The sequence below is a fragment of the Equus przewalskii genome, chromosome 28 (assembly GCF_037783145.1).
Source record: "Equus przewalskii isolate Varuska chromosome 28, EquPr2, whole genome shotgun sequence".
NCBI classification, from domain to species: domain Eukaryota; kingdom Metazoa; phylum Chordata; class Mammalia; order Perissodactyla; family Equidae; genus Equus; species Equus przewalskii.
Genome location: NC_091858.1, coordinates 36,373,578 through 36,383,929, shown reverse-complemented (window position 1 = coordinate 36,383,929; position 10,352 = coordinate 36,373,578). Strand labels below are relative to the sequence as shown.

Below are 10,352 nucleotides of genomic sequence, written 5' to 3'. Positions count from 1 at the left end.
GGGTCTTACCTTCAGGACCATCCCCTTTCTAACATGCCATGTACCACAGTGCTCTCACCAGCTCTGAGTGCTCCCCTGAAAAAGGAGGCATTTCTGGGAAAATACCCAAAGGACGAAGGCACATGGCAAATTTGAAGTTCTGGTCTCCACCTTCTTTTGATTTCCCTGGAGACTTTTAAAAGTCCACATTCAGTTAGTTTATATCCAAGATGGAAATACATATAATGGAGAAATGTGGTGAACTCAATTCATACGGCTTCTGGACACTGCAGAAACATAAAATAAATGGCACTCTGGGGATAAATGTCTTTAAAGAAAGTTAGCATCTGCCATGACGTTCCAGATAGAGACAGTTGCCTGAATTTGTCTCTTGCAAACGTTAATCTGAGTAATTTCAAGAATTAGCTAGTGAAAAATTAGCAAATAAATCCTAAATTGAGTCTTAACCAGGTGAAGTGATTGATTATCTCCATCATTGATTATCTAGAGTAGTTCTTGAAAGAATGAATCCCGATGCACCTAATATAAAAATTAAAAAGAAAAAATCTGAAGGATAAATGCCTGAGGCAGCCCTCTTGGAGGATATGGAGGGTGTGGAAATGGGAGGACAGAACCGACAGCATGGATGATGACTTCTCACTGAAGATATTATGGTTGCACCCGGGACCAACGTGTCCATATCCCGAACTCATAAAAGCAAATGACTCCCTAATCCTGGCTTGTCCCAAATTGGGACCTAGCATTTGTTATGGATCCTAAGTATGGACAGTATCCTGTGGATGTGGCATAACAGTGACAAGCACAGCTACTGAGCCCTAAATTCGGCCGTGCCCTGGTCCCCACCACCACACTGGTCCATGAGAGCACGCTGAAGTGGGAAAGGATTCGCCAGGTGTTTTCCCAGGGAAAAGGTAAAAACGTAGTCGGGTAATTCCTGTACGTTTATATGGCACTGATAACCATTGGACCTAAACAGTCAATGAAGCAATGATTTAGTTCAAGGGCATGCTTATGTCTTGCCCAGAGTAACGAGAAGAAGGAGAGAGAGCACATATTCAGGAATGCGTAATGACTGCTGAATCTTTATCAGAACAAAAGCCAGCCTGTGTATGCAAGGCGTGAGAAACAATAGCAAAGACATTTCGTGTGTGTGGGAAGGAAAAACAAACTAACCAACCAAAGGGCATCAGACATGATGAAATTCAAATCGCATTATTTTTGAAAGCACGAAAGAGGCGTCCAGCCTGGCAGAAGTGGTTCTGGGAGCCTGGGGCTGAAGACCAGAGAGGATCTCATCTCAAGACTCCCCATTCCAATCCCACTGTAGTCACGGTGATTGGAAGTCATTTCCACTAATGGGCACCTTGAAGATTGCCTCTCTCCTTCTGTTTCACGGTGGCAGCTGTGGACGAGTGAGCTCTGCTTTCTGTGAGCTCCACCACACGCAGTCCTATTAGAGGTGCCACTGTCTGTGGTTCTCACGCCCCCAGCCCCCTCCTGCCTCCTGTTAGGAGGGACTGGACAACAAAAGCCTTCGCTTTACAAGTTTTCTCTGTTGGAAATCACCTTAGATTCTTTTGTATATTGGTTTTAAGGTAAAGTTATTAAAGTCTTCAAAATGTAGCAGTTAAGTTCAAATGCCTTTTCAATTATTATTATCCTACTGGCCAGGTCATTGTGTAACATGTGAATAGTAGTGATTGAAAGGTATATGGAAATGTTGTCATCAAAAGCTGATCAGCAGAGAAAAAAATCCCTCGAAGCGGGAAGAGTTGATTATGCTCTTTGTTCCTTCAACCATTAATTGGCTTGTAAAAAAGACTGATTATCTAAGTGTTGGGTGCTATTCATTTCTGTGATTAAATGCAATTTATACGATTTTAGTATTAATGTTTTCCTAGAATTGATTCCCAAGATGAAAAGACTGTTTTTAAAGGTAAAAGGCAAAACGTAATCAAAATAATAATGATTTAGCTTTTTCTCGAGAGATCATGTATAAGCCACCTTTTAAAATTTCTGTTGTTTACTAAGACGGTAGTACTTTGAGAGACTGAATATACAAACAGATGACGGTCAGACCATACGCAAGAGCTGAACTGCTGCAGCCAGCTCAGAAGCCAGCCTGTCCTCTGTGGCCACCAGGCCAGGATCCAGCCCATCCTCTAAGGTCCCCAGCCTCGGAGACGGCTGCTGTAAATCAGACGTGAAGGAAGTCAGACCTCGGTCTCCAGCAACCAGACCATGAAGCCCAATAATAAACCCTGTGACAGTTGCCCCAAATGCCCAGGACTTGATAACTGACAGCTTCCTGAATTTTGTCCCCTCTTCCAACTTAGGACCAGCTGTGGAAAGCCAAATACACATCCTAACTAATCTCTCTGTACTTCTAGTTACCCACCCCGCCCCCCAGCCTACTTGGGCCCACAGCCTCCCATCAGGGCACCCCAGAAATACCTGCAGCCTTCCCTCTTTCCACCATAAATGTTTCCCACGCCTCCGCCCGCCGTGGAGACTCAGCCAAGCACAGTGAGGGTGGCGGACTCCTGAGCTACAGCAGGCTCCGAATAAGCAGATTTGCCTGTTCTCATCTGGTTGGTCTTGGTTTAATTCCACAACTGAGCTGTGCCACATCATGTCTCCTTTCTTTATATGAACACTCTGCAAAGAGTGTCTTTATCCCTTCTAGCTGCAAAATTCTACACTGGTTCAGATTCCTTTGTTGCATTTCCATAGAAACGTGAACAGTGTGGGACACACCGTGTTTAACAGGTGCACCTTACGGGAGAAAGACACTGGCCCATGTTTTCCTTCTTGTCAGGAAGAGCAGCTGGCAGAGCTGCTCCTGGTGTGAGAGAGGTAAACATTCACCCTGAATCGCTAACGTTAACTTCTACCTCCAGGTTAGGAGTGGAGCTGCTTAGCATCACTGGGGGCTGTCTTCCTTAAGAGCACAGATGACTTTTGGACCTCCCTGGGAAAGCTTGCCCATACTTGTATCGTTTGCAGAGAGGGAAGTAACTAGACTCTTTGTGTTTTGATGGATTAAAAGAAATGCTGCCCCACCTGTTGGGTATTGATGACTGTCCCAAAGGGGACAGTTAATCTGAGACCATTAGGTTAACTAGATTGTTAACTATTAGATTAACAAATGGACCATGTTGAATTCTCTCCCGGCCCAACACTGCCGGTATATAAAATTAAAGAGCTAATCAAAGAAGATGTGTAGATTTTGGATCTCAAATGGGTGTACGCTTGGCCAAGCTTACCACTAAGAGAGTGGGTTCACATGTCCTCAGGATCCATTTTATAGTCGATCTGAAGAACCTGGAGTAAGGAGAAAATGGCAAAGCCCTGAAAAAAATTATCCATTTAAACAGCAGCACCTGGTGGCAGAATGAGACACAGCACCTGCAGATTGATGATACGGTTCTTGACACGTCTGTAAAATGGAGGCAGGGTTTTGGGTTCAGGGGAAAATTCACGGGGGAACTAGATCCTGGAGACACTAATAATTAAGTAGAAAAGTTAAAAGAGATATCCACATTCCATAATGAGTTTGGGGAACAGTTTATCCCACTTGCATGCAAATTCTCCTTTGAGGTATATTTCTCCAATTAATTGCTTGAGAATTTCTTCCTGTATGCATATGATTTGAAAATGTAGGGAGTTTCAAAAGCAAAACAAAGGGCATCCACCTGAAAGACTTTATCAATAAAGCCAGATAGGAATATTTTCAATTTACTTCATAATCAAATCTAATTACAGCATTTATTTGGAGTTTAATAATAACAATTAACAATCACTTAGATAGAAGCTGAATTAGCCTTGTATTAACTACAAGAAAAAAATGTTTCCTCAGCAATGGATAAACTCTCAGAGGGAAAGTGTTCAAAGTACTTAGGATAAATGTTTGCAAGCATTTTAGATGTGGTCATAAATCCTGCACAAGTTTTAAGGCTGGTATACAAAAACATTCATCTATTGAATTCCTAAAATCTTTGGCTTTGTGTTAATTCTTGATAGTGGTATATGACAAAATTTTAAAAGTTACCTGGAAAAAGTAAAAGGCAAAATGTTAAGAAAATTTTGGGAAAGATCTTTTAAACAATTTAACATCTGATAATTGCAAGCTACATAGCAGGATACAAAAAGTCAATAATCAGTCCCGACTTTCATGGTGTTGGCATCCCGTTCGAAGACATAAGGAGTAACCAATTCATCACGAAAAATTAAAACATTTAAAAAAGTGGTACATTTTTTTAAACTGTGATACAAGTAACTTTTTTAAAAAAGGGATAGAATAGCCCTGAAACAGACCCTACAATGTAATAATTCAATCTTTATTAAAAACTTGCCATCACAAATCAATGAGACAAAGAGGCTCACATGAGAAATAGCATCACAGCAATTGGTTGCCCATGGAAGGAAAAAGCAGTTTAAGTCCTTATCTCTTAATGATCACAACTTTCTATGCAGATAAATTAAAGAGTTAAATATGTAAAGTCAACTGCAGATTAATAGATGTTTAAAAATTAAGCCTCTAGAAAGTAACAACTTTGAATCTTAAAGAACAATACCAGAACTCGTCAGGGGAAAATATAGGGCCATTGGCATTTTAGAGCAGATAATTCCTTGTTGGGGGGGAGTCTTGTGTTTTAGGATATTTTGCAGTATCCCTGGCCTCTCCCCACGGGATGCCAGTAGCACACATCCCTTAACCCCAGTTGTGACGACCAAAAAATGTCCCCAGATATTGCCAAAAGTCCCCAGTATGGCAAAATCACCCCTGGTTGACAACCACTGCTTTGTAAGAGTGAAAACATCTGTAAGTCAAAAAAGAACCTCTTGAGTTTTTGCTATTGCCATCCTTATTTGTTACAAATGAAACAAAACGAGAATGAAGTGAAACAGATAATGCATAGATGTGTAAGGATGGTAAACTGAATATGTGTGATTCTAGAAAACTCCAGCCTAAGAGTTCTACTACATTATTAGTATTTTAATGTATTTCATTGCATTTTGAGCATAATTACAATGAAACCAGTCTGGAAGCTCAGCAGAAAGATCTGAGTCCTACCCCCTTGTGTGGGTAAGCTAGCACAAACATCGAGGTTGGGGCAACTGATCTGAGCTTCAGATCCAAAGACAATGGAACTCATGGCCCTCACTCTCTTGTAGAGCTACCATGCTGGGCTGAATTCTAACCGTTTGAGTGCTTCCCTGTTGCCACCGTGGGAATGTAAACTCCTTGTATGTAAAAGCCAGTTAAATTATTTCTTCTTAGTTTATTGTTTATTTAGATATGACATACGCAATAAAACACACAGATCATAAATGTTTCATTTGGTTGGTTTTGACAAATATGCACACCACAGAAAACAAAATACAGAACACTTCTATCAAGTCAAAAAGATTTCTCATGCTCTTTTCCATTCAATACCCTCCTCCAGAAGCAACCACTGAATCAGATTTCATCAGCATGAATTAGTTCTGCTTTTTGTAGTGCTTCGTAAAACAGACTCATGCAATATGATCTCTTTTGTGCTTGGCTCCTTGGCTTATCATAATGTTTGGAAATTCATTCATGTGATTGCGTGTGTTAGTACTGGTATCCCTTTTTATTACTAATATGTGTTCCATTGTATGGAAATACTACAATTGGCTTACCAACTCCTCCCCTGTTTACGAACATTTATGTTCTTTCCAGTTTGAGGCTATTGTGAATAAAGGCTTCTGTGAGTCAAGAATCTATCCATTCAAGTCTTTTTCTGGACATACTTTTTCATTCTTCTTGAATAAATGTCTAGGAGTGGGATTCCAAGGTCTTAGGGGAGATGAATGTTCAACTTGAGAGGAAACTGTCACACAGTTTCTAAAATAACTGACCATCCCCAGAGCAATACATGAGAATTCTGCTTGTTCCACATCCTGATCCACATTTGGGATTGCCCATAATTTTGACTTCAGCCATCCTAGTAAGTATGAGATAATATTTCATTGTGGTTTAACTTCTACCTTGTCCTTTACTTATTGACTATTGTGCATCTTGCAAAGTCTTGTTCAAGTCATTTGCCCATTTTCTGTTTATTGGGTTTTCTTTTATTGATCTGTAGGAGTTGTTTAGATATTCTGAATACCAGTCTTGGTCAGATAAACGCATTACAGATATTTTTTCCTGAGTCTGTGGATTGTCTATTCCTTTCTTAGGGGTGAAGAGCAGAAATTCTTAATTTTGATGAAGATAAAATTATCCATTTTAATAGTTATTTGTGTGTGCATGTGTATAGTGTGTGTATCCTAGAAATGTTTGCCTAAACCAAAGTCGTGTTGTGTTTTTCTGGAAACCTTATGGTTCTCTAATATACGTTTAAGTCTCTGATCGATTCAATTTTTTTTTCTTTTTTTGCTGGGAAAGATTTGCCCAGAGCTAACATCTGTTACCAATCTTCCTGTCTTTTTTTTTCCTCCCAAATAGTTGTATAGTACATAGTTGTGTCTAGTTGTAAGTCCTTCTAGCTCTTCTACGTGAGCCACCACCATGGCATGACAACTGACAGACAAGTGACGTGGTTCTCCGCCCAGGAACCTGGGTTGCTGAAGCGGAGCGTGCCAAACTTTAACCATTAGGCCATCAGGTCTGGCTCAAAAATGGTTTTTTTAATCTATGAAATGAGTTAAGTGTCAAGGTTAATGTTTTATTCCATACACGTACCTAGTAGTCTGGCACCATTTGTTTCAAAGACCTCACTATTTCTGTTGAATTACCTCGGTGCTTTTGTTAAAAATTGGTTGACCATACACATGTGGTTCTATGTCTTGACTCTACTCTGTTCCACTGACCTATACGCCCATCCCTACAACAATACCACACACTGTGACTATGATAGGAACACACGTCCTGTCATTTTGCAACTCTTCTCCATGCACATCCATATACGCTCTAGATCCATCTTGTCAACTTCTCAGAAAAATCTGCAAAGATTGTGATTGACAGTGCTTTGAATTTATAGATCATGTTGGGGAGAATTGATAGCTAAAAAACCTTGCACTTTGTGGTTAAAAGCCATCTGTTCATGATGTAATACACAGAGCTTCTTTCAATTTGCTAATGATTTGGTAAGAATTGTTGCCTACCTGCTTGTGACTTTTCTTATAATATTCCTTTCCAGTTTTGGTATCAAGGGTATTCTGGTTGCATAAAACTAGTTGGGGGGGTGTTATATTTTCTGAAGAATTTGGCTAAGCTTGCTATTATTTCTTGTATATTGCATTTTGGATAGAATCTACCAATGAAGCCGTTCAGGCTTGGACTTCTGTGGGAAGGTTTTGTGATTATGAATTCAATTTCTTTAATAGGTAGAGATATTCAGATTTTTCTGTTCTTTCTTGAATCAGTTTTGATAAATGTTTACTTTCAAAGACATTGCCCATTTCATTAAAGTTTTTATAATTTGCTGTCACAATTTTTTATAGTATTATCCTATTGTTGTTTAAAGGCTACATGATTTCTGGAAATTTGCTTTTGTATTTTCTGATGTTTGTAATTTGCATTTTTTATTTATCTTCATCAGTCTTGCTGAGAGTTAATCGATTTTATAATATTTTCAATACCTAATGTGTTGTAAAATACTTTTTCAAAATTTACATTTTCTATTCCATTGATTTCTGGTTTTATTACTTTTTTCTTCTATCTACTTGGATTTAATCTGCTCATTTTTTTAGCTTCTTAAAGTGGAAGCTTTGAATCGCTCTTCTTCCTTAAAATAAGCCTTTAAAGCTCTATTTTCTTTCTAAGCACTGTTCTACCTGTGTCCCCAGATTTTGATGGGCTTTGTTTATTATTGAGACTAAAATATTTTATAGTTCCTCTTGTGAGTTCTCCTTTGGCATATAGGCTATTTTAAAGCCTATTGCTGCGTTTCTTAATATAATATTGTAATTTATTTCTAACTTAATTCACTGTGGCCAGAGAATATTCTTTGTGAATTCCATATTTTGAAATTTATTGAGAGTTGTTATATAACCCATGGTAAAGTTAATATTCCGTGAACCCTTGAAGTAAAAATGCATCCTACCATCATTGTTTGTAGTGTTGTATAAACTTCAAAGGATCAAGTCAGTTGAAAGTATTGTCATTTTTTGTTTACCTGTTCTATCCATTATTGGGACAGAGTTTTTAAATCTTCAACTATTTTTTTGAGTTCATCCTTTTTTCTTTTTGGTTTTGTAAATTTTTGTTTCATTCATTTAAAGTTTTTTTAGGTACATACCTCTTTAGGATTGCTCATTCTTCTTGATGAATGAACACTGTCATCATTATGAAATGCACCTCGTTATTTCTTATAATACTCTTTGTCTTAAAGCCTAGGCTGCCTGGTGTTGGTCTTGCTACTCCTATCTTCTTATGCTTAGAGTTTGCATGGAATATTGTTTTCCACTCTTTCACGTTGGAACTATTTGTATCTTTTTATTTAAAGTGTGTTTCTCATAAACAGCATACATTTGTGTCCAGCTTTTTCATCCAGTCTGATGATCTCTGCCTTTCAGTAGGAGTGTTTCATTCTTTTAGACTAATTGCTCTTATGATGAGGCTGGAAGTGCACCATCTCAGTATGTGTTTCTATTTGTCCCATTCCTTCCATGTTTCTCTGTTTTTCTTCTGCCTTCTGTTAGGATCCACTTGATCTCTTCTGTTGATTTGTTTACTATCTGATCTCTTGACTGTATTATCCTGCCCGCAATCTCCAGCCTGCTAACCTGGTGCACTCAGAGAAGGACGGCCAGTAGGAGGGCATTGGCGGGTAACAGCAGACTCACACTGGCTGAGCCACCTCACATTTTTAATACATCAGTCAAACCCACGCTTAGGAGATGAAAATTTGCCTTCTTTCGCCTTTTATTTGTCTACAGTAGATACCTCTTCTTCTAACAACTCTGCCAAGAATGAAAGCTTCTGTCAGTCTTGTCTCTCTCAGTCTGAGCAACAGACAGAAAACAGATGGGAAAAAAAAATGAAGAGAGGCTCAAGGACTTGCGGAATTTTAACAAAGGATATACCATTCATGTCATTGGCATCCCAGAAGAAGAAGAGAAAGAGCATGGGGCTGAAAAACTGTTTGATGAAGTAATGGTTTAAAATTTCCTTAACCTGTCAAAAAACATAAACCTACAGATTCAAGAAGCTGAGTGAGCCCAAACAGATAAACCCAAACACAGCCACACCAACACCCGTCGTAGTCTAAGTTGTAAAAGCTAAAGAACAAGAAGAGATCTTAAAATCAGCAAGAGAGAAATGGCATCTTACCTTAGGGGAAAAATTATTTGAATGACAGTGGACGTTCCATCAGAAGGAGGTGGCATGACGTTTTTCAAGTACTTAAAAGAAGAGACTTCCAAGTCAGATTCTATCATGTGAAAATTTTCTTCCGAAATGAAGAGAAAACCAAGACATTCTCAGGTGGAGGAGACTCAGAATTTGTTGGCAGCAGACTTACCTTAAAAGAATGACTAAACAGAATAGGAATGATAAAAAAGAATCTTGGAACATCAGAAAGGAAGATAGAACAATTGAAAGAATAAACAAATGGATACACATAAGCATCTTTCGTTCACCTCTTGAGTTTTCTACATTATGTTTAATATTTGAAGTGAAAACTACAGTATTGTCTTATGTGATTCTTAATGTCCTTAGAGGGAATGTTTAAGATAATTATATTAAAAATGAGAAAAGGTCAAAGGGTATAAAGAGAGATAAAGTCTCTACATTTTACTCAAACTGGTGAAAAATGACATGGTAAATTGTAATGAGTTCTGTGCGTATAACGTAAAACCAAAAGCAACTACCAAAGAGCTATGCAAAGACGTAGACTCAGATACGCTAGAGACAAATGAAAGCGGAGTTCTAAAAATGTGTTCAAGAAACCCAAAGGCAAGCAAGAGTAAGAAAACAGAAAATGATAAAACAGAGAACAAACAGAAAACAAAACACCACATAATCAAATAAAAAAAGAAACTTTTGCTCTGCAAAAGACTCTGTGAATAGCATGAGTAAACAAGTTAGGGACTGGGGGAAAATATTTGCAAACCACATATGCGACAAAGGACTCATATCTTGAATATATAAACACATCTCAAAACCCAATATGCAAAAACAAAATCCAATTAGAAAAGTGGCAAAAGACGTGAATAGATATTCTACTGAAGGGGAGAGATAGATGGCAAATAAGCATTCGAAGAGATGTTCAACTTAGCCAGCTGTTCAGGACATATATATTAAAATAATGTGTTATCATTGCACATCTATTCGAATGCTAAAAATAACACCAGGGCGATAACAAACGCTGGTGAGGATG

The 10,352-nt window shown here is 38.4% G+C and overlaps 1 long non-coding RNA gene across 1 annotated transcript; it reads right to left on the bottom strand.

The window, feature by feature from the left end:
- Nucleotides 1–1,058: 1,058 nt before the first annotated feature.
- On the bottom strand, nucleotides 1,059–9,509 carry LOC139080093 (uncharacterized). Its single transcript, XR_011534250.1, has 3 exons — nucleotides 9,305–9,509; nucleotides 3,267–3,324; nucleotides 1,059–2,190 (listed from the first exon to the last, which is right to left on the bottom strand). It is a non-coding gene; the product is annotated as an uncharacterized lncRNA (long non-coding RNA).
- Between the last annotated feature and the right edge of the window lie 843 nt (nucleotides 9,510–10,352).